This window comes from Ictidomys tridecemlineatus, chromosome Y (assembly GCF_052094955.1).
Source record: "Ictidomys tridecemlineatus isolate mIctTri1 chromosome Y, mIctTri1.hap1, whole genome shotgun sequence".
NCBI classification, from domain to species: Eukaryota; Metazoa; Chordata; class Mammalia; order Rodentia; family Sciuridae; genus Ictidomys; species Ictidomys tridecemlineatus.
The window spans coordinates 19,858,734-19,884,369 of NC_135494.1; the positions used below are offsets into that span (position 1 = coordinate 19,858,734).

The following is a 25,636-nucleotide window of genomic DNA, read 5'->3' on the forward strand; positions in this document are numbered from 1 at the left end:
GAATGGTTCCTTACCCATTCTGAAGAGAATGTGCTGAATGACCCAAGAATAATCCATGTTATTGGTAACAGTCCTTTGAAGGTCTCAACCCAAGTTTCCTAAGGGCATAAACAAGGTAATTGTAAAATTTATACAGCATTCAGACATGTGATAGGATAAGGGGGTGGACTGGCATTGATCCTGCGCCAGTTTGCCAATTTGGAATCTACTATATGTTGTCATCTTTCTTGCTTTATTGTCCTTTGAGATGGTTTATACTTCTCCAAAAGGATTTACTGTGCATATGAAGTTTCCCAAGTTGATTAAAATTCTTTTGAATACAAGTAAGAGAATCATTACAAACTTGCTTAAGTGAAAAAGAAGACTGCACCTTAGGAGAAGAGTTGGGGAGGTGGGTTCTGGAATCCAGGTCTTGTGAGGACCAAGAACTGGGAAGGGTCTGGAGTCCAGGCATGCCTGTTTCAGGCCTCTCCGCCCTTCCAGACCCATTGCCCAGCCTTTGCCTCTCTTGGTTGCCACTTCTCCCCAACTCTTCTTTGTATTCAGCTATTGCATCTACAGGCTGAGCATTCTCAATCCCAAATCCAAGAATTTTGAGTGCCAACACACCAATGCGATTGGAAGTTGCACACTGTACCTCATGTGGCAGGTAAAAATGCAGGCACACTAACCGTGCTGTATAAAATTACCTCTGAATTATGTGTGTCCAGCCACACTCCAGATGGTCTCTTGCACATCCAATGCTGAATCCTTATCTCCGTTTGAGTTAAACCCTTTCCAACTCTACCATTTTTGGAATGTTCATGTATCATGAATGTGCCTGTTGATACCCCACCTCAGTGAGTTCTGTGGTTAGAGAACAGTGCTGATCAGATCTCAATTATGATATCTATGATAGCTCTCAAAACATATTCTAACTAACCCTTCATTGCTGGCATATAGAAATGGAGTTTAATTTTGTATGTTGATCTTATATCCAGCAATCTTGCTCAATTGTCATAATAATTCTAATGATAGGTTTATAGTTTGGGAAGTTTTTTATGAAGATAATTATGTTGCCTGTCAGGGAAAAATTTTAGCTTTGTTTCTTCCTTTACTATCAATTATTTACATTAATTTTTTTGTCTTCTGTCATTGAAATGGCAAGGACTTCCCGTGCAATGGTTTACAGAATTGATGGATAACAGACACCTGCATTTTATTCTTGACTTAAAAGGGAACGTGCTTAATGTTTTGTCATCAAGGATATTATTTAGTATTTAGATTTTCTTTATCATGTGTAGGAAGGTCTGTTTTAACCTTAGTTTAGGTCGAGGTATGTATATGTATGTGGGTTGGGGGTGTTGGCTTTTAAATTCAAATGTGTTTGAATTTTATGAAATTATTTATTGCATCTTTATCTTCCTTTAATCTGTTTGTGTGGTGAATGTCTATTGACAGATTTTTCTAATGTTAACAAATCTGGGTTTGGGGATACACACCACTTAGCTGTGGTATGCACGTGTGTGTATTTAAAAAACTACTGATTTTGTTTGCTAATGTTTGTTCAGGTTTTTCCATCTGTGATGGAGTGATTAGCCTGTGTATTCCTTTCTAGTAATTTCATTACCTAGTTTGAATATCAAATTTTACACCCCCACTAAATGCCCTAAGAGTGTCCCTTCTCCTGTTATCTTGGAAGGGTTTGCTTGGAACCGAATCATCTGTCCCTTGCACTTTTGGCATAAATAGCTACAAGTCCGTTCAGGCCTTTGTGGTTTCCTTCTGAGAACATTTTCAATGATTGATTCTGTTTCTTTAATGATCATAAGCTATTCAGGTTTCCTATTTCGTCCTGTGTCTGTTTTGGTAATTTATATTTTTCTGGTGATTTGTCCCTTTCTTCTTGGTTTTAAGCTATATTGGCCTTAATTCCTGCTGCATCTGGGATTTATGCCTCCTTTCCATTTCAAAAAGTGTTTATTTTTCCCATTACTTTACTCTCTGAATCTATTTTTGTGTTGTTGTTTTTTTTTTTTTTCAAATAATTGACTTTGGCTTTGTGATCCTCTTTGTTGCGTCTGGTTTTTCTATTCCATTGATTTTTATCTTTATTATTTATTTCCTTCTATTTTCTTTGGTTTTATTTTCCTGCTCATATTCTAATATCCTAATTTGGATATTATTAATCTTCTCTATTTCTTTTTTTGGATAATAATAACATTTAAAGCTGTTATCTTTTAAAATACTGTTTTGGCTCTTTCAATCATGGTTTGATATATAAGATTTTCTGTCTGTTGATTCTAAGTATATTTTAGTTTCTATCGTGACTTACTTGACCTTTACATTCAGTGAATATGTCTATCAATTATGTCCCCGGCATTCCTTATTTGAGACCTGGACATAGCATTTACCCAGGACCACACATGGCAGAGCAATGTCCCAGCCAAGCCACTTGGCTAAGAACCACAGCCCCTGCAAGGACAGCCTTCTCAGTCACTGCTCCTGTCATTGTTGGTACAATATTTTATACTAGGTGTTCTTTTACCATTTTTGTGGAGGGGGGATGGTATGGGATTGAACCCAGGGGTGCTTAACTACTGAACCACATCCTCATGTTTTGAGACAGGGTCTCTAATTACATAGTGCCTTGCTAAGTTGTTGAGGCTGACTTTGAACTTGTCATCCTCCTACCTCCGTCTCCTGAGCCGCTGGGATCAGGTGTGCACCACCGCGCCCAACAAATACTGGGTTTTCCACCTAATTCCACTATCCTCAGAGAAGAGGGCCAGTGTAATACAGAGTTTTCAAAATCTATTATGATACTGGCTTGTCGAATACCTGTCAGCTGTACAGCGAGTCTCCTTCTCTGTGGTCAATTGCTTCAGTACCCCATTTTCTAATCCCACCAAGGACCGTCTGTGCATGACTTTATGGAAACCCTGTTTCTCCCTCCTCTCACCACCTTCTTGGCCCCCAATTCCTTCCTGCATCTTTGCAGTCATGACCCCTGCCCTGCACTCCTCTCTGGTGTGGGTCTGGGTTTTCGTCTGGACAGGTCCTCCTTCCTGCTGGTCTTGAAAGGCTAAGCGTGAAGTGCAGAGCGCACCTGGACAGTGGCTTCTCTCAGTGCGGAAGTTCCTCTCTTTGTCTCGATTCCTTTTCATTGTTGAGGAATCAGCCATCTAACTAATGGTAACTTCATGGCCATCTACTTTTCTCCTGTTTCTTCTAATAATTCTATGTGTTTTGGTGTTTATGGGAAATGCATGAGTACGAATCTGTTTTCACTTCTCCTGTTTGGGTTCATTTGAACTTGCTGAACATGTGGCATGAAATTGTGTCACTCAACAATCTCAGAAAATTTTAGGCATTTTGAAGAAGGGCTATTCCTTCTTCATGGTCTTTATATTGTCTCCTTCTAGGTGTATAAGCTAATACTGGTATCCGCTGCCTCTGTGGTTTGGTTCAGTTGACTGCCACTTCTTCTGGTTATCCTTTATTTCCCTTACATTTTGTGACTGGGGTGGGGAACTGTGGTCACTGGAACTTTATTTTGGTAGCTTTTTCAGGCCAGAGAGGGTCTGTGTGTGTCTCTGCCAGGTGCCTGGAGACCATGACCCAGGCCCACTTTAAACCACCCTCGCTGCTTGGGGCTTGAGTGCCTCCTAGGAAGTCTAGATGCAGGCCCTGGAGCCCTGTGAAGGCCACCATGGTTGGGAGTTCTAAAGAGAGAGATTTTCCCCTCCATCCACATCCAGAGCTGAACCAACATATCTGCTCGAGTCTTCTTGAGTGGGCAGTGGCTTACAGCACTTTTCAGAGGACTAGGGTTGAATGGTGTCATCATATAACTGCTCACCTGGCCTCCAACACCTGGTACTGAACCTCTTTGCAGTCATGTCTTTTGTTGTGAGGATTGAATCCCGGGGCTCTTTACCACTGAGCTACATTCTAATCCTTTTAATTCTTAAGTTTTGAGACAGAGTCTGACTCAGTTGCTGAGGATCTTGCTAAATTACTGAGGCTGGCCTTGAACTTGCAATATTCCTGCCTCAGCCTTAAAAGTTGATGGGATTACAGGAGTGCACCACCCTGCCTGGCTAAGCTACTCATCTTTTAAGAAATAATTTCACAAGCATATTTTTGATGGTTTCTATTGGAGAAGATCATAAATAATATCTAGACTGCCATATTGCCAGAGACATGACCCAAGCAAATCTGGCTTCCCCACTTCTGCTACCCGAACTATTTTTAAGTCACCACAGATTCCCAGTGGCTTGTTCAAAGGGCCCATCTTGGTCTTCCTGCCTGAGCTTGGGTAGACTCAGGAGGGTAGATTTCCTCGCTGGATGTGCCTTTCTCTCAACACCAGGGTGCCACACTCACTGGCTTTCTTCCTAGCCTCTTCTGCTGGTTTCCCTCCACCTGGCCTCTTGAGCTTGGTATTTTCCAGAAATGACCTTGGGTCCTCCCCTCTCTGTGCACTCACCCCATTGATGATTCTGTACCTTCCCAAGATTTTTAAATGCAGCCTAAATGGCGAGACACTAGACGTCTTTTTACATCTCCAGATTCTTGTGTCTTGTGTTCATTTCCACCAGTCCCCTGGGATGTCACCCATTCTCACACCTAATGTATATGAACGTTTGCTCCTTCCCACAGACATAGGCCTCCTCCAGCCTTTCCACTCAGTGGACCGCACACCTCCACCTACTTGTTTCTGCAGCAATCTGTGTTTCTCACACACATCAGTCCCTCTCCGAGCCATGCACCATCTATCTGTCCCGTTCTTCCTGGGTCGCCCATCTCCACACCACCAGCTGGTCAAACTCTCTCCCTCTCTCCTGCTTCCTATGGTCTCTTCCATTCAGCAGCTGGAGTCATCTTTGAAAACCACAAGCCATCTTCTTCTAAAGCTTAGCATTTATTTTTGACTTTACACTGCACATAAGCTAACATAAAAGAAATCCCCAAGATGGCACCTGAGGCCCAGCTGATCTGGCCCCTGTCTGCCTCCCCAGCCTTGTCCTAGGCCACTGTCTCCTCAGTCACCATCTCTAGCCCCACGTCTCTCTAGTCCTAGGCATTCTGCAGTCCTCCATGGCCTCAGGGTGTCACACCTGCTTCTCTGTCTCCTAAGTGTCCTCCACTGCTCGACTGACATCTCTCCTCCGAGGTTACGGATGACACAGCCCTCCGGAAACCCTCTCTGGCATCCAAATCAGAGAAGGTCTCTTTCTCTATGTTTCTCACAGATAACTCCCACTTTCCCTTTCTAGACTTTGGCACACATTTTAAATTACCCATTTTATTCGTCTACCTCACAAATACCCGTCTCTCTCACGAGGACAGGACCATGTCTGTGGTCATGTCTGTGGTTCACCATGAGTAGCCTGGGACACAGGGAGCTTTGGTGTGTGTTTGGTGACAGGAGCCAGGAAGGAACTCCCTCTCACCACTCTCTCCAGTTTATTTGTCCTGAAAGTCACCTCAGAGCATGCCGGGCAGGGTGGGGCAGTGGTCCGCCCTTTGCTGACTGCATTTTGCTCTCAGCCCAGGCCTGAGCTGTCATAGGGAGGGTGGCAGGTGCCTTCCTACACCTACCTGTTCTCAAAGATGGGCTCCTGTGACGGGGATGGTGCAGGTGCTGAGGCATGTCACCAACACAGCTCTAAGGCACAGTCCCTGTGTATGGCAGGTCAGCCTCTTATGTTTTTAGTTGGCTCTTCCCTAATGAATAAATGAGATTGATTTCATCTGTTTCTCCTTCTTCAAATTAACAAAATTTATCCTCAATTTGTTTAAAGAGGGGAAAGAGAGCCTGTTTCTAATTTGTTCTGATACATTTATTAAATGCAATCATCCATTAAAAAAAAACTTAAAGATGCTAAAAACAGCAGGAAAACATTAAACTTTCAGCGGATGAAGTTTGAATCATAAAGTATGTGTCACGGGGCTCCCTCTGAAATGAGACACAACCTTGGTGACACTTGCAATTAGTTGTAAGGGGCTAGATGGAACCCAGAAGGTGGGCAGGGTGGGCGTCGCCAGGGCTCTCTCTTCCAGGAGTCAGGATTCGGGCGGATCACCTCCTGAGGACTCAGGTGGCTTTTGGGACTTGGGTTTAGAGTTCCCTCTGTCTCACGTTTCCTTCTTTCTTGTTTTATTAAGAGGGAAGGAAGCGAGTGGAAAATGTTACTCACTTTTTTGGAGGATGAAACCTTTTTATTCCCTGAATCCCTTCTCCTTCCCACCCTCCCCTGCCAATCCCACCATGAATAAGCAAATGTCCCCACCCAGGAGCCCTGTGTACAGAGGGAAAGGTCCCTCTCTAATGAAGAGGATGGGACCAAAGTGTGAGCAGGGCTGGTTTCTTCGGAGACGGCTCTCCCGGGCTTGTAGACTGCTCTCTTCACTGGGGGTCTCCACACGGTCACCCTGTGTAGGTGTCTGTGTCCAAACAGGCTCTTCCTGTAAGGACACTAGTCACATTCGCTGAGCATCACCCTACCTCTTTAAAGACGCTTTCTCCAAACACAGTCACATCCTGAGGTACTGGGGTTAGGACTCCAGCACATGGACTATAGGAGGGAGATAGGTTAGTCTGTGTGTGCGTGTGCACACCACACACACACACACACACACACACACACACACACACACTCGTGTATGGATTTCCTGTGCTGTTTTTGTGGGTGTACCCAAAGTATATTTTTACTTATAACTTGAGATATGCCCAGGGCAACATTTTCAGGCCCTGCACTGGAGAGATTCTCAACAGAGACACAGGGCAAGAGCCCACTCCCACGAAACCTTCTACATCAGGCCCTGGAGACAGTGAGCAGAGTCCATCAGAGCCGAAGCAGCCATGACTCTCTGGAGTCCCTCGTGCCACAGAGAGCACAGCCTCAGCTGAGAGGAGCTCTGGGAGAGCCCAGCCCTCCAGCTCTCATTCATCAGCAGCTCCAAGGGCACACGGGGGCTGAGAACCCGGCTGACATGGCGGCCTCCCTGCCGCATGGGCATGTATGTGTGTGCGCGTGCGCGGCAGTCTGGCTGAGCACAAATAACCGAGCCGCCACAAAGCCTTGTAGGTTCAAACAGCAATTCTTTATTCCCGAACTCTCACCGGCACTCTACATACACTTCCCAGGAACACACTCCCTCCACCGGGCTCCGAGCGTCAATTCTTCCTGAACCCCCGGGAGAACTCAATGGGAACTCCAAAGTAGCGGGCACCCGAGGCAGCAGGATCTGCCTTATTCCCCCCCCCCCAGGATCCGCCCTAATCCTGGAGCTTCCCTAATCCCGGAGCAGGGTCACCTTTCAACCATTCCCTCTAGCAAAATGCCAGGCGTCATTCAGATTAAACTGTGGCTCTCAACATCTCCCCCTTCTGTTTAATTAAACAACAAGCATGTGGCTTAGGGACCATGCCTGTCTTAGGTTGTCCAATACTACATATGGTCCTTACCCGTCATCAGATGAGCTGACCTCAAGGTGTCGGCCTCCTGTCTTAGGTTGGTACCATTGCAGTTGGATCTTACCTATCACTGACTACCGGTCCAGCATACAGCCATACTTGTGGATAGGCCTTTGCACCAGTGGGGGGATGAGGTTCTTAGCCTCACCTCTGTGGGCCCCCAAATTTGGCCTTTGCACCAGTGTGTGTGTGTGGGGGGGTGAGGTTCTTTGCCTCACCTCTGTTGGCGCCCAAATTTCAGACCATCACAAGCAGAAAGGGAGGAGGTGCCCAGTCCTGCATGGGCCTTTTGTCACTCCAGTTAAAGTGAGATAATTAGGAGACTTATAAAAATTAGAACCCCCAGTGGGAAGTGAGGGAGGCTCACAGATGGAGGAAAAATCCTACCCCAGGACAGAAGTAGGATGGGGCACATGAGATACTTTTCTGGAAAGTACCATGGAAAGAGCGTGCCCTTTGGCATTCTGGAACACACCTGAGAGGAGAAAACATGGCACTGGGCATCACGGAGGGGTCATCAGCTCTGTGCAGGACTGAATCTGCCCTGCCCTGGGGCTAATGGGTCTCTTCCACCTGCAATAAGAATGGACTTGGTCTGGTACTCTCCCCACAGTGGGACTACCCTGGCCAATGTGGCCTTCTTTGGGCAAATGAGACTCTTGCTGTAGTCTATTCCCATCAAAACTCATGTTGAAGTTTAATCCTCAGAGTGGGACATTAAAAGAGAGTAGAAACTTAATCTATAGTAGTTGTACAGACCCTTGTGGGGTCTTTGCAAGGTAATTAAACAAGGCCATATGGGTGGGGCCAATGGGATATTGTAAGAGGAGGAGGGAATTGAGAAAGCCTGCTATGTGTGACCATGTGATGCCCTGAGCCTTCTTGGGACTCTGCAGAGAGTTCCTACCAGCCAGAAGGACCTCACCAGACATGGCTACCCAATCTTGGACTTCTCAGCCTTCAGAACTATGAGCTAAATAATTTTTTCTCCTTATAAATTATCTAGTCTGTGGTATTCAGTCATAGCCACAGAAAACAGATGAAGTCACTCCTGAGTAAAGTGCAGGTCTCTGGCAGAAAGGGTTTCAGGAAAGAGCTGGGCAAATCTCCAACACTTGCTTGAAGGAACAAGGACAGTACCTTTGGTCTGACTTGAGGCTTCAGACATGGTTTCAGCCCTTTCTCTTCTGAGCCAGAGACTCTAGCCCTGCAGTGCACTCTTGCTTTCTCCTCTTCTCCCTTCCTCCACCCTCCTCTAGAAAGACTGATTGCTGATTGTGGCTTTTGGTCCTTGGGAGTAATGGCCCTTCCCATGTGGGCTAAGAAGAGGTTCACTTCCTGGAGGTTCACTTCCAGGTGGTGGAGCAAGATGGCAACTGTCTTTGTAGGCAGATACCCTCATAGGAGCTGTGGAAGCCAGGTGAAGAATCAGAGCACTTGGTTCTGACATAACAAGAAAGGATAAATGAGGGGGTAGGAAAAGAGAAGTTTTGTGTTGCTCAATCACCCTTCTCCCAACCTTAGGAAGCATAGTGTGAAGAGAGACAAGTGAGCCTGGGACATGGCCTTGGAATCCACACCATGCCTGCCACAGGAGCACTCGGCCCGGAGAAGAACCTCAGCCCCTGTTCCCAGGCCAGAACCAGAATGGAGGCTCCAGATCCACTCTGGTGACAGAGAGGAACCCCCAATCCCAGAGAGGTGGGCTCCGGTTCTAGCCTACACCACTACTGGCTGATCATAGTGACCTCAGGCCCTGAATAAACTTCAGCAGCAGAAGTTGCATGCATGTGTCCTGGGAAGACCACGTCCCACCTCACTGACATCGGTGGCTCTGGGTTTAGGTAGGACCCAGTGCCACCCTCTCCTTGGCAATCATGGGTTTCCAGCTGCAATGTTCTCAGTTTAGGGCACTTCCGAGTGCTACGATAGCTGAAGTGGTCACAGGCTTAGGGACTCTGCTAGTGACCTGCTCTGAATATCTGGACAGGCTTTATTATTGAAATACACTTCCTAACGAAGCCGGACTGCAAAGATTGAACTCAATGTGCAAATGCTGACTAGTAGTCACAGGATTAAATCAATCACGATCCAACACTTGGAAAGCTGAGGCAGGAAGATCATGTCTTCGTCAGCTTTTCATTGCTGTGACAAAAATACCTGAAAGGACAACTTAGAGCCAGACATGATGGTGCACGCCTGTAATTCCAGCAACTCAGGGAGCTGAGGCAGGAGGATCATGAGTTCAAAGCCAGCTTTAGCAACTTAGTGAGACCCTGTTTTAAAATAAAAAATAAAAAAGGGCTGGGAATGTTGCTCAGTGGTTAAACACCCCTGGGTTCAATCCCTGGTTAAGAAGAAGAAGAAGAAGAAGAAGAAGAAGAAGAAGAAGAAGAAGAAGAAGAAGAAGAAGAAGAAGAAGAAGAAGAAGAAGAAGAAGAAGAAGTTGGAGGAGGAAGTTTATTTTGGTCTCAGTGGTTTGCTCTGGGCCCAAGGTGAGGCAGAACATCATGGCATAAGGGTGTGGCAGAAGAAAGCCACACAGCTCAGGACAACCAGGAAGCAGAGAGAAGTAGAGCACAAACAGCCAGGGACAGGGACAGGATATATAATCCCCCAGGGCATGCCCCCAGTGACCTCTTCCTCCAGCCACACCCCACCTGCCTCCAGTTATCACTTAGCACAGTAATCCATTAAGTGGACTAATCCACTGACTAGGTTATGGATTTCATCATCTAATCATTTCATCTCTGATCACTGCTCCATTGTCTCCTGAGCTTTTGGGGGACATTGCATTTTCAGATCACTTGACTTCATGAGTTTAAGATCAGCCTGGGCAGCATAGCGAGGCCCTATCTAGGAAGACAGAGAGGAAGGAGGGCTCTCCTCCATAACTAGAAAACAACCCACAAAATGGCATTAGCAAACACATATACTGTGGAAACAGATAAGTATATATATATGTATGTGTGAGTGTTTATGTAGATACATATATGTGTGTTAGTGTAGCTATGGAGCTGTAGTAACCCCAACAGCATGCTACTGGCATCAAAGTAGATATGAAGACCAGTGGAATAGAAAGAGGACACAGGGACAAGGCCACGTACTTACAACCATTCATTAATTGACACAGGTACCAAAAATATTATGTTGAAGAAAAGACCAATGTTGCTGAGAAAACTGGATATCCATATATAAAAGAATTAGATCTTTTTCACCCTACATAAAAGCCAAATCAAAACGGATCAGACTTAGGAATTAGACTAGAAACTTTGCAACTGCTAAAAGAAAACATGAAGTCAATATTTCATCATATTGGTATAGGCATCACTTCCTCAACAAGACTCCCAAAACCCAAGAAAAAAACCCCAAGAATCAATAAGTGGGATGGCATCAAATTAAAAGGCTTCTGCCTGGCCAAGGAAGCAATTAGGAGTGTAAAGAGAAGAGCCTACAAATAAAAAAACAAACAAATAAACAAATCAGAGATGAAAAAGGAAACATTGTGACTAATAGAATACAACGATCACAAGAGATTATTCTGAACAGTTAAGTGTCAGCAAATTAGAAAAACCTAAAAGAAATGGATGAACTCCTAAGCACATACAACCTCACAAAACAGAGCCATGAAGAAACAGAAAACCTACACAGACTGATAAGGAGTAAGGAGATTGCGTTGGTAATCAAATGTCTCCCATAAAGAAAAGCCCAGGATTTGATAGCTTCACTGCTGGATTCGTCCAGACAATTAAAGAAAAAGAAATGCCAATTGCTTTTTAAAATTTTCCAAGAAGAAAATAAATAAATAAAAATAAAAAAGGAAAGAAATTGTTTCAAACTTATTCTAGGGAGCCAACATAATCCCAACACTAAAACCAGACAAAACCCTGCGCATGCACATGTGTGCACACACACACCCCCACCCACAGACACACACACACACACACAGAATTACAAGTCAATGTACCTGATGTATTAGGATGCAAAAACCCTTAACAAAATGCTACTAAACCAACTTTAACAACACATTTAAAACATTATTCACCATGACCAAGTGTAATTCATGACAGGGACACAGGAATAGTTCAATATAGGCAAACAATGTGGCACACCACATTATAATTCTGTTAAAATAATAAAAATATAATCATTGCTCTAGTTGCAGAAAAATATTTGCCAAAATTTAACATCTCTTCTCAACAAAAACTCAACGAATAAGTACAGAAAGAATGTATCAACACAATAAAGGCCATATGACAAACCCACAGTTAACATTACACTGAATGGGAAAAGTTGAAAAGTTTTCCTCTAAAATCTTCCAAGATGCCCATTTTTACCACTTCTATTCAGCATAGACGAGAAGCCTTAGCCAGAGCAATTGGCAAGACAAAGAAATAAAGGGCATGCAAATTGGGAAGAAGGAAGTTAAATTGTTCCTGTTTGTAGATGACATGTTCTTACATGTAGAAAATCCTTAAGACTTCACTAAAAAAAAAAAAAACTATTATAATTCATAAATGAGCTCAGTAGAGTTACAGGAGAAAAAATCAGCATACAAAACCAGTATCATTTCCATATGTTAAAAGTGAACTATCTGAAAAAGAAAATTTCATTTACAATAGTTTAAAAAATCCCTAAAAATAAATTGAACCAAAGAGATGAAAAGCTTCTATGATGAAAACTGTAAAGCATTGATGAAAGCAATTGAGGAAGATTCCAAAAGATGGAAAGATATCTTGTGTTCTGGAGTTGAAAGAATTAATATTGTTAAAATGATCATACACTTTCCAAAGGGATCTACAGATTAAATGCAATATGTATCAGAATTCCAACATCATTCTTCACAGAAATAGACAAAGCAATCTGAAATTCATATGGAACTGCAAAAGACCTTGACTAGTCAGAGCAATCTTAGCCAAAAGAAGTAACACTGGATACATGTCAGTACAGGACTTGAAATGACATTGCAAATCTATAATGACCAAAACAGCAGGATTCTGACATAAAAACAGACATGGACCAGTGACTTGGAACAGAGAGTCCAGAAGTAAATCCACACACTTACAGCCAACTGATTTTCAACAAAGGTGCCAAAAGCACACATTTGAGAAAACACAATCTACTCAGTAAATGGTAGTGGGAAAGCTGAGTGTTCACATTCAGAACAATAAAATTAGACCCTTATCTCTCACCATGTAAAAATTGGTTACAATTGATTAAAAACTTAAAGCTACAAGAAGAAAGTGAGAAATACATTAATATCTTGATCCACAATGGCCTGCCAGGCTGTCCCTTCTCTGGGCTCCTTCTGCGGTGCTGGTTTGTGAACCCTTGTGGAGGTCTCCTCTGACTGTATCTCTATGCTCTGTCATGTCCTCCTCCTCCTGGAACAGTCTATGGCTCCCTTCCACTCAGAGCTGCTCAGTTGTTTCTGCTCCATCCCCTTCTTCCTTCTCAACCCTGACAACTCCTGTTTCCATCTTGTACTTTCAATTTCTAACCTAAGCCCTTTTGTTGGGGTTATTCTTTCTTAGGCAATCATTTACCTCTACACTGTGAGGTTGGATGCTGATTTATTTATTTTCCTTTTGTTTTTGTTTTCTAGGATTTTTTTGGACACTGCTTATGTATTGTTATTTTTAGAAATAATAATTTTTTAAAACCTTCCTGTTTAATTAAAAAAAATGACAGCCTGGCATGGTGGCCCATACCTATAATCCCAGCAATTCAGGAGGCTGAGGCAGGAGGATCACAAGTTCAAGGGCAACCTCAGCAACTTAGTGAGGCCCTAAGCAATATAGCAAGACCCTGTCTCAAATCAAAAAATAAAAAGGGCTGGGGATTTGGTTCAGTGCCTCTGGGTTTAATCCTTAATACCCTACCCAAATGACAGATTCTCTCTCTCTCTCTCTCTCTCTCTCTCTCTCTCTCTCTCTCTCTCTCTCTCTCTCTCTCTCACTCACACACACACACACACACACACACACACACACACTTTTTATAGTCACTTGTCCCCAAAGAATGTGAGGCTCAGAATTAGAATTGAAGTCTCTGGGGAAGAGGGCTACAAGTCCCCATTCAGGAGCTTCTCACAGCCTCGAGCTTCCTCTAAATTCTTACACACACTCACCCAAACCACAGAGTCCTGGACTTTCTGAGCCTGGTTAGTTTCTAAAGGAGTCACCACAGATGTCCCAGGATTTAGACTTCAGTGAGGCTGGGCATTCTGGGCCTATTCTTTTTTGGGGAGAGGGGAATACTCAGGATTGGACCCAGGGATTCTTAACAACTGAGCCACCTCCCCAGTCCTTTTTATTTTTGATTTCTATTAGATCTCACCAAGGTGCTGAGGGCCTCCCTAAGTTGCTGAGGCTGGCTTTGAACTTGCAACCCTCCTGCCTTAGCACTCTGAGATGCTGGGATGACAGGCATGCACCACCATGCCTGGCTTTCTGGGCCTATTTTAAGGAAATTAGATGGTAAACACACCCTTGGAAATTTTGGGAGATTGAAGCCACGTGCCACCCACTGCCACTGCTGCCTCACACATATGGGAGTTTGGTTTTTTCTGCTAGCTATTGCATTTCCATTTGCCTGAAAGATCTCTGAGGGTCTTCATCCTGTTGCCTCGGCTCCCAAGAGCCACAGAGTCCAGAATCTTCCCCCAGTCTTTCTTGACCTTTGAACTAGTCAAGGGTTTCACAGTGGAGTTCTGCTGAGGGGGAAAAATAAACTATGTGGCATTGAAGACCTGGTAGGAGACAAACTGTGCCCCAGGCTGTCAGGGCCGGTCTTCTTCTAGCCTGTTGGTGGGGGCTGGTTCTGCCGTCCTTTGACTAGAGTGTTCCTTCAGTCATTTTGAAACCCTGGTCACCTGGTTTCCTGGGCAGTGACAGATAATGACCAGAAGAACCTGCTGCCCTTTCCTGCATGGGGGACAGAGGAGCAACACCCATTGTTTCTTCAACATTACGATGTGGAGTGTTAGCAGCTGTGATTCTTAGTGTAACTACCACTTCTCGGCTCTGAGGTGCTGGACTTAGTGCTCCTCTTTTTCCACAGGGGAACTTGAAAGATGATTCTAGAACATTCCAGCACCTCTTCCGAACCTTACTTTCTTCATCTGGAAAGTGGGGGTGACATCCCTTTCACAGGGCTGCTTTGAGGATGGAGAGGAGGAGGTGAAGTGAATGAGCCCCCCACCCTGCATGGGATGTGAGGGGACTCTGGCCTTGGGGTGGGCACAGGAGGCAGGAGGATGTGCAGTTGGAACCTGATTTCTTGTGGTTTCCTGGTGAGGGGAGGAGCCCTTGGCTGTGGAGGGCAGGTAGGGAGGGGGAGGTAGAGCTTCTCCAGGTTGGAGTCTTACTGATTATTTATAGAATTGGCTTAACCTCATGAAAACAATGAAGAATTCTGGTGGCCTTCTGAAGACTCCTCTGCTTCTGTCACTACAGGTGGTTTATACTGTCCAGTTGTGATGCTGAGGAGCATAAAGGAAGGGCCAGGCCTTAGAGGGTTTTCCTCCTGGCAGGCAGCAGGGCTGATCCTCACAGATTTTCAGGGATCTGAGGGCAGCAGGACCCTGGAAGTTCAGGCTTCCGTAACTCCTGTGCCCATTTTCAGCAACAAAGCAGGTCCCCCAGGCAGTAGGTCCCTGAGGCTCAGATATATGAACTGCCCTGTGAGCACCCTTCTGTGAGTTTCTGTATCCTCTGTGGCTGGGCAATTTTAATAGGGGTGAAATTTGACATTCTTTTTTTTTTTTGCTTTTAATTTATTTTATTTTATTTTTTATTGGTTGTTCAGAACATTACAAAGCTCTTGACATATCATATTTCATACATTTGATTCAAGTGGGTTATGAACTCCCCTTTTTACCCCGTATACAGATTGAAGAATCACATCAGTTACACATCCATGTTTTTACATATTGCCATACTAGTGACCGTTGCATTCTGCTACCTTTCCTATCCTCTACTATCCCCCCTCCCCTCCCCTCCCATCTTCTCTCTCTACCCTATCTACTGTAATTAATTTCTCTCCTTTGTTTTTTTCCCGTTCCCCTCACTTCCTCTTATATGTAATTTTGTATAACAATGAGGGTCTCCTTACATTTCCATGCAATTTCCCTTCTCTCTCCCTTTTCCTCCCACCTCTCCTCCCTGTTTAATGTTAATATTCTTCTCATGCTCTTCCTCCCTGCTCTGTTCTTATTGCTCTCCTTATATCAAAGAAGACATTTGGCATTTGTTTTTTAGGGATTGGCTAGCTTCACTTAGCATAATCTGCTCTAATGCCATCCATTTCCCTGCAAATGCCATGATTTTGTCATTTTTTTAGTGCTGAGTAATACTCCATTGTGTATAAATGCCACATTTTTTAATCCATTCATCTATTGAAGGGCATCTAGGTTGGTTCCACAGTCTAGCTATTGTGAATTGTACTGCTATGAACATGGATGTGGCAGTATCCCTGTAGTATGCTCTTTTAAGGTCTTCAAGGAATAGTTGGAGAAGGGCAATAGCTGGGTCAAATGGTGGTTCCATTCCCAGCTTTCGTAGAAATCTCCATACTGCTTTCCAAATTGGCTGCACCAATTTGCAGTCCCACCAGCAATGTACAAGAGTACCCTTTTCCCCACATCCTCGCCAGCACTTGTTGTTGTTTGACTTCAGAATGGCTGCCAATCTTACTGGAGTAAGATGGTATCTTAGGGTGGTTTTGATTTGCATTTCTTTGACTGCTAGAGATGGTGAGCATTTTTCCATGTACTTGTTGATTGATTGTATGTCCTCCTCTGAGAAGTGTCTGTTCAGGTCCTTGGCCCATTTGTTGATAGGGTTATTTGTTTCCTTATTTAATTTTTTGGGTTCTTTGTATACTCTGGATATTAGGGCTCTATCTGAAGTGTAAGGAGTAAAGATTTGTTCCCATGAAGTAGGCTCCCTATTTACCTCTCTTATTGTTTCTCTTGCTGAGAAAAAACTTTTTAGTTTGAGTAATTCAGAGCCACTGTGCTACCTGAAGATAGATGCTCCTGGGAGAAGTAACGGGACAATCACTGCTGATCTGATGGTGTTTTATGGAAGCAGATCTGGACATTGGACAAGGCTCTGGAGATTTCTGGGGGGAGAACACCAAGCTAAAGGAGAGTGGAGAGGCTGGGAGGGGGGCATAGACAAGCTTGGCTTCCTTCACCGTTCGCCTGGGCCTAACCCTGTGTTCTCTTGAGTGGACAGTTCTTTGTGTGAGGAAACACTTAATACTTTGAAAATAAGCAGTGGGCTGCTGCCATTGCAGTAAGGATCTCAGGAAGTTAAAAAAGAACAACTAGCCACAGTGCAAGTTTATGGTGCAGAATAGTTTAATGATGTCACCATGCAGGGTGGCAATTTAAGATTTTTATGTGGCCTCCCAAGAATTTTTGTTGGTCTATTTGCCAACTTTTAGAAAGTTGTATAAAGTCACATGTGGGGGGTGCTATTTGCCTGTATATGGTAGGGTATAATCACTGATACCTTGCTATGTATTAGAATTCATAGTATTTGGAAGAGAGAGGAATATCAGTATCCCTTATTGAGATTCTTTTGAAAAATATGACATGATAATTTTAAAATGTTTTTTACTATAGATGAAGACAATATGCAAAATAGTATTTGTGAATCAAAAGTTAATGTGATGGATCAAAATTCTTACAGTGATCATCATGATTAGAAAAAATATGGCTATTTTATTACTTTCAACTTTCTGCATTTTTCCCCCAAAAGGAGATCAGTAGAGTGTAGGAAGGGGACAAGGGGGAGGCAGGAGGGAAGGGAGAGAGGGAGGAAATGCTGGGGATAATGTTAGTCAAATCACGTTGTTATATTGTGTGCGTGTGCAAATGTGTGACAATGAATCCCACTGTTATGTAAAACTATAATGCACCAATAAAAATATAGAAAAATTAATTTTCTGCATTTTTAATTTCAAAGAAAGTGTTAATCCTGTATAATAATGGGATTGCAAATTTAAAATGTGTTTCTTATTTTCTTTATTTCTTCTGCAATAGGGCTACATGATGGAAAACCGAATCTCAGACTTGAAGTGTGATGCAGATGTGTTTGTAACTTTCGAAGGCGACAATGTTGTCATGCTTCAGGTAAGGTTCAGGAAATGTTTATTCATTTTAAACAGCATAATTTTGAAGTTCAAGAGTTATCCAGCAATCTGTAGTGCTTCACATGTTTTATCTTCATCTGATGTCTTTATTTAATTGGCAGGTGTTTTCCTGTTAGGTACTTGATGTTTGCAGTAGCTGAACAGTGGATTAGATCATTGCTCTCAGCTTATCTTCAATGTTGAATTATATTTTTTGGTTTCAGAGAACTACTCGTATGTATTAAGTCAGATTTTTTTACTAAGAAGGCTCTTCCAAAGGAATATGGAAGCCCTCAAAGATGAACAGGAAAAGGACATAAGATATCAAATTGCAAAAGGAGGGGACCGAACAGCCTCACTAGTGATGAAAGAAATGTATCTTAGGAAAAATTGCAACACTGTTTTCTTTTCTCTGTCATATTGACTCATCCTCAAAAGCATATTGAAGCCCCATTGTTGGTGAGGACACAGGGGGTCTCCTTGCATGTTGCCATTGGGCTGGGTATAATTTTACTCCTGGGACTCCACCCTAAAGTAATAATCCTAAATACAGCAAGACTTTAGGTACATTCTCACCAGTACATTATTTATGACAGCAATAATGCTAGAATCCAAATTTTCAACAATAGCAAAGTGATTTTATAAATCATGTTCTGACCACTCAGTGGGGAGTTCTATAGCCTTTAAAATTGGACTGTTTGTAACAGAAATTAAAAACTTATGGTACATAAAATGATATAAAATAGTACATGGAATGTGATCAAAACTTTGTGTTTTTAAACAAGAAGAATGGGGACTTCTTGTTTAAAAACACAAGATGGACTAGCCCCATTCCTTGCATCTTCCCTTTCAACCATTAGAAGACCTGCATGTAAAACAGCAAACCAGCAGGGAGACTGAAAGGGGACAGGGAGATGGCAGCTTCCAGGGTACTTCAGAATCTGAGGAATGGAGAGATGATAATTGATTTGGGTTTCCTTGTTGCCTCCCATATATCCCAGTCAGGGTACATATCTCCTGGATTTTTAACAAGTGCCAACAAAATATACTCCAAGAGGAAGCCTGCTCCCCCTAGCTGAAGGGCCAGGAAGATGGAGGCCTACTAGAAAATCATGTTGGCAATATCCACTGGACATCAGTTAGATAGAAGAAAAAACCTAACTACTTTCCCAATCCTACCCTTCCAACAATTTCAGCAGGTCCAGCTGGGAGCTGATCTTCTGTCTCACCCCTGACCCAACAAAGTCAGCAGAACCAGGTGGTAGCAATCCTGTTTCTCCACCCGGTGGTGTTGGTGGGTCTGAGTAGGGAGCTAATCTTCCTTCTTGCTCCTGGTGGCAGCAGGAAATGCTCAGCCTCTCCCATCATGGAGTATCAGCAGGACTTTCTGGTGAACCAAGTTTTTACATCCACCATTCAGGCGATATAAGGTGGAACTAGTCACCATTATGCTTCAACTGCCCACTCTGGTATCAGGCAGGGTCCAGTGGAGAGCAGAGTCCCAACCTCTACCTGACATCTTAGACTGAACCAGGAATAATAGGGGGTAGTTGACAGTTTATATTCTCTCCCTCCCTGGTGGTAGTTGGCCCACCAAGGAGCTGACACCCCATACAATACAGCAATAAGAATCCAAACAAGGTAGTGTGACCAGAGTTGGTGGATATTGTCATATCTTCCCTCTCATCCTTCCCAGGCCCCAAAGGGGTCACATGAGAAGCTGAGCCACAATCTCACTTGACATCAATAGAATGAAGTGATTTTCTTTCCCCTCCGGGCTTCAGCAGAAGCCTCTCTCCTCACCCAGCCTTAACAAGGCATAATGGGGTGGTGGGAGATGGCAGTAACTGGCATTCTGACTCCTCCCTTCCACCCACCTGTATCATCAGGGCCAAGTGTGGGCTGAATTGTCAGCTACATGCAGACAGTGCGAGTTCCTGCTCTGCTTTTGCCAGGGCGCTGTTGGAGAGACCCAGTAGAAAGATGGACATTCTACTAACCCAAGATTGAATAGAATTTCATAATGCAATATGCAAAGAGCCTGATGTAATTTTAAAAACTCACCTGTCATTACAAATAATCAGGAAATTTACAACTTAAATGAGAAAACCAACAGATACTGACATGGAGAAAAATCAGATCTTGGAATTATAAGACAATAATTTTAAAGTCCCTATGATAGAAGTGCTCAGGTGATAATAACATATGCATCTGAAACAAATAGAAACAATAGAAAAATATCAACAGAAATATAGGATAGTTGAAAGGGGGGGCAAATACAAATTATAGAATTGAAAAATAAAATAACTGAAATAATAAGTTTGTAGAATGACCCCAGAAATAGAGTAGAGAAGACAGAGAATGGAATCCATGAACTTGAGGGAAGATCAATAGAATTTACCCAATCCAAATAACAGAGAACTTAGAAATGAACAGGGCCTTAGGGACCTGTATACCAATAGCAAAAGAACTAGCATTTGGTGGTTCCATTCTCAGTCTTTTGAGGTATCTCCATACTGCTTTCCAAAGCAATTGTACCAGTTTGCAGTCCCACCAGCAATGTTTAAGTGTACCTTTTCCCCCATATCCTCACCAACATTTATTATTATTTGTATTCTTTATGATCATCATTCTGACTTGAGTGAGATAAAATCTCAGTATAGTTTCAATTTGCATTTCCCTGATTGCTAAAGATGTTAAACATTTTTTTTTCATATACTTGTTGGCCATTTGTATTTCTTCTTTTCAGAAATGTCTGTTTAAATATTTTACCCAATTAGTGAATGGATTTTCTGCGTTTTTTGTTTGTTTGTTTGTTTGTTTATTGTTAAAGTTTTTGAGTTCTTTATATATTCTGAATATCAATCCTCTGTCAGAAGAGTAGCTGACAAAACTTTCTCTTATTCTCTAGGCTCTTTTCCACACTCTTAGTTGTTTTCTTTGTGTTACAGAAGCTTTTTGATTTTATGCCATTCCACCAGCTCTCCCACTCCTTGGTATTTATCCAAAAGAACTAAAATCAGCACACTACAATGATACATGTATATCAGGGTTTATGGTAATGCAATAGTCAAGTTATGGAACCAGCCTTGATGCCTGTCCACAGGCAAATGGGCAAAGAAAATATAGTATATATGTTCAATGAAGTTTTATTCAGCCATAAAGAGGAATGAAATTAGTCATTTTCAGGTAAATAGATGAAATTAGAAAACATCAAACTAAGTGAAATAAGCCAGCTTCAGAAAGTCAAAAGGCAAATATTTTGTTTCATATGTGGAAACTGGAGAGAAAGAGAGAGAACTTTAAAACAGGAATCTCATGAAAATAGAAGAGAAATCAATAAAGTAAAGGAAGAGGATCAAGAAGGAGTAGACGCAGAGAAAGCATTCGACAAAGTACAGCATCACTTTATGTTCAAAACACTTGAAAAACTAGAGATAACAGGAAAGTACCTTGACATTGTAAAAGCTATCTATGCTAAGCCTCAGGCTAGCATCATTCTGAATGAACAAAAGTTGAAGGCATTCCCTCTAAAATCTGGAACAAGACAGGGATGCCCTCTATCACCACTTCTATTCAATATAGTTCTTGAAACACTGGCCAGAGCAATTAGACAGACAAAAGAAATTAAAGGCATAAAAATAGGAAAAGAAGAACTTAAATTATCACTATTTGCAGATGACATGATTCTATACTTAGAAGACCCAAAAGGGTCTACAAAGAAAATACTAGAACTAATAAATGAATTCAGCAAAGTGGCAGGATATAAAATCAACACGCATAAATCAAAGGCATTTCTGTATATCAGCGACAAAACTTCTGAAATGGAAATGAGGAAAAACACTCCATTCACAATATCCTCCAAAAAAATAAAATACTTGGGAATCAACCTAACAAAAGAGGTGAAGGATTTATACAATGAAAACTACAGAACCCTAAAAAGAGAAGTAGAAGAAGATCTTAGAAGATGGAAAAATATACCCTGTTCATGGATAGGCAGAACTAACATTATCAAAATGGCGATATTACCAAAAGTTCTCTATAGGTTTAATGCAATGCCAATCAAAATCCCAATGGCATTTTTTGAAGAAATAGATAAAGCAATCATGAAATTCATATGGAAAAATAAAAGACCCAGAATAGCAAAAGCAAGGAAGTGTGAATCAGGTGGTATAGCGATACCAGATTTCAAACTATATTACAGAGCAATAGTGACAAAAACAGCATGGTACTGGTACCAAAATAGGCGGGTGGACCAATGGTATAGAATAGAGGACACAGAGACTAATCCACAAAGTTACAACTATCTTATATTTGATAAAGGGGCTAAAAGCATGCAATGGAGGAAGGATAGCATCTTCAACAAATGGTGTTGGGAAAACTGGAAATCCGTATGCAAAAAAATGAAACTGAATCCCTTCCTCTCACCATGCACAAAAGTTAACTCTAAATGGATCAAGGAGCTTGATATCAAATCAGAGACTCTGCGTCTGATAGAAGAAAAAGTTGGCTCCGATCTACATATTGTGGGGTCGGGCTCCAAATTCCTTAATAGGACACCCATAGTACAAGAGTTAATAACAAGAATCAACAAATGGGACTTACTTAAACTAAAAAGTTTTTTCTCAGCAAGAGAAACATAAGAGAGGTAAATAGGGTGCCTACATCCTGGGAACAAATTTTTACTCCTCACACTTCAGATAGAGCCCTAATATCCAGAGTATACAAAGAACTCAAAAAATTAGACAATAAGATAACAAATAACCCAATCAACAAATGGGCCAAGGATCTGAACAGACACTTCTCAGAGGAGGACATACAATCAATCAACAAGTACATGAAAAAATGCTCACCATCTCTAGCGGTCAGAGAAATGCAAATCAAAACCACCCTAAGATACCATCTCACTCCAGTAAGATTGGCAGCCACTATGAAGTCAAACAACAACAAGTGCTGGCGAGGATGTGGAGAAAAGGGTACTCTTGTACATTGCTGGTGGGACTGCAAATTGGTGCGGCCAATTTGGAAAGCAGTTTGGAGATTCCTGGGAAAGCTGGGAATGGAACCACCATTTGACCCTGCTATTGCTCTTTTTGGACTATTCCCTGAAGACCTTAAAAGAGCATGCTACAGGGATGCTGCCACATTGATGTTCATAGCAGCACAATTCACAATAGCTAGACTGTGGAACCAACCCAGATGCCCTTCAATAGATGAATGGATAAAAAAATGTGGCATCTATACACAATGGAGTACTATGCAGCAATAAAAAATGACAAAATCATAGAATTTGCAGGGAAATGGATGGCACTAGAGCAGATTATGCTTAGTGAAGCTAGTCAATCCCTAAAAAACAAATACCAAATGTCTTCTTTGATATAATGAGAGCAACTATGAACAGAGCAAGGAGGAAGAGCAGGAAGAAAAGACTAACATTAAACAGAGTCATGAGATGGGAGGGAAAGGAAGAGTAAAGGGAAATTGCATGGAAATGAAGAGAGACCCTCATTGCTATACAAAATTACATATAAGGAGAGTAATGAATTACAGTAGATGGGGTAGAGAGAGAAGATGGGAGGGGAGGGGAGGGGGGATAGTAGGGGATAGGAAAGTTAGCAGAATACAACAATTACTAATTGGGCATTATGTAAAATTGTGGATGTGTAACCGACGTGATTCTGCAATCTGCATTTGGGGTAAAATTGGGAGTTCATAACCCACTTCAATCTAATGTATGAAATATGTTATGTCAAGAGCTTTGTAATGTTGTGAACAACCAATAAAAAATAAATAATTAAATTAAAAAAAAAAGAAGGAGGGAGGAGGAGCTGGATTAGCTCAGTGGTAGAGCAAAAAGCCCTGGGTTCGATCCTTAGCATGACATAAAGATAAACAATTAAAAATAAAGTTTTTTTTTAAAAAAAGAAGGAGGATGGAGAAGTATTGGGGAATTAAACTTCCAAATGATGCTATATCTGTGTATAAGCATTCTATAATGGATTCACATATAAATATACACTACCTAAAATAATAGAAGAGAAATCAGTAGAGTATAGGAAGCAGATCTGGAGGAGGAAAGAGGGATGGGAAAGGGAAGGCACTGGGGAAGGAGATCGATTGAGTTATGTGCATGTAAGAATCACACTGTTATGTATAAGAATAATGCACCAATAAAAAAGAGAACTAGTATTTGTAGCATCAATCTCAGAGAGGAAAGAAGGACCAAGGATGAACAAGAACCCAAGGAAATAAAGCCCTAAAACATCCCAAATTTGTTGAAATATATACAACTGCAGAACCAAGCAATAAATGGACCTCAAAAAGATCAAACCTAAGAAATTCACTTCAAGACATGTCAAAATTAAACTCATTTAAACTCAAAACTAAAGTTTGAGTTTCTATTCAAAAGTAGATAAAAAGAAATGATGTATTATAGGAGAAATCAATTCAAGTGGCAGCAGATTTCTCATATGAAACCATGGAGGCCAGAAGAAAGTGGCAGAACATTTTCAATTTCTGCAAAAAAAAAAAGAACCATCAGTGAAAAATTCTTAATGATGAAAATATATTTCCAGATTGAAGGAGAGATAAAGACATTCTCATATTAAGGAATGCAAAGAGAATTTGTTGCTGGCAAATCTGCTCTTAAAAATGTAGCTAATGGAGATAAGCATGTAGCTCTGTGGTAGAATGATTAGCTAGCACAAGAGAGGTCCTGAGTTCCAGCACCACATATGCATGCACACACACACACACACACACACACACACACACACACACACACACACACACAGTAGTCAAAGAAAGTTCTCTAGAGAAAAAAGGAAATGATAATGGAAGAAGGCTTAGAACTTCCAAAAGAATAGAAGAGCAGTGAAATGGGTAGGGGTAAATATAATATACTGTCCCTTCTTGTAATTAGGTTTATAAATTATATTTGATGTTTGAGACAATAATTATAACACCTTTTGATATATTGTTCAATGTATATAGAGAAAATACTCCTGAAAATCATATTTTAAAAGTGAGAGTGTAAAGAACACTAAGTGGAAATAAAATTTCTGAGGGGAAAAGAGAATGTAACCAATGATTGAAGACTTCAACATATCACTCTCAGCAGCTGACAGAACTACCAGATAGAAAATCAGAAAAGAGGTGGATAAACTGAACACATTTGAGCAACAGGACTTAATTAACATGGACAGAACAGTTCACCTAACAAGAGCAGAATGGGTGTTTTGCAAGCACTCAAGGAACATTCACCAAGATAAACTATATCCTGAGCTATGAAATAAACCTTAAAAAATTTAAAAAAATGATTTGGAATATATTTTCTGACCATAATAGAATGAAAATAAAATTAATAACCAAAAGATAAAAGAAATGTTTCCAAGTACATAGAAATGAAGAAAAACATTTTTAAAAATCCTGAGGTCAAAAAGAAAGTCTCAAAGGAACTTTAAAAATACATATAAGTGAGTAAAAATTATGACACAACATATCAAAATATGTGGGATACAGATAAAGCTGTGTTGAGTGGGAAGTTCATAGCACCAAAGGCTTACTTTAGAGAATAGGAAAGGTCTCAAGCCAGTCATCTGAGTTTCTACTTCAAGAAAATAGTGAATAAAGAACAAAATAAGTACAAACTAAGAACATGAAAGGGTATAATATAGATATGAGCATAGATTCATGAAATTGAAAGCAGGGGACTAGTAGGGGAAAAGTATGAAACAAAACAGGTTCTTTCAGAGGAAAAAAATCAATAGAGTTGATAGCACTCTAAAAAGAATGGTAAAGATAAAAAGTTTCAAATCACCAATGTCAGAAGTGTAATAGTATATATTGTTAGAGTTCATATAGTCATTAAAAGAATAATGAGAGAATATTAGACAGTAACATTTGTAAATTGGATAGCTTAGAAGAAATGGACTGAGATTCCTCAAAAGCCACCAACCACTCAAACTTAACAATGTTGAAATCAGCAACCTGAACAGGTCTGTAATATTAAAGTAATTCAATTTTAAT

General features: G+C 41.6%; 1 pseudogene; it reads left to right on the plus strand.

Annotated features, from left to right (window-relative positions):
• The window catches only part of LOC144371858 (acyl-coenzyme A oxidase-like protein), a 199,913-nt pseudogene that overhangs the window by 146,159 nt on the left and 28,118 nt on the right, over window positions 1–25,636 (plus strand).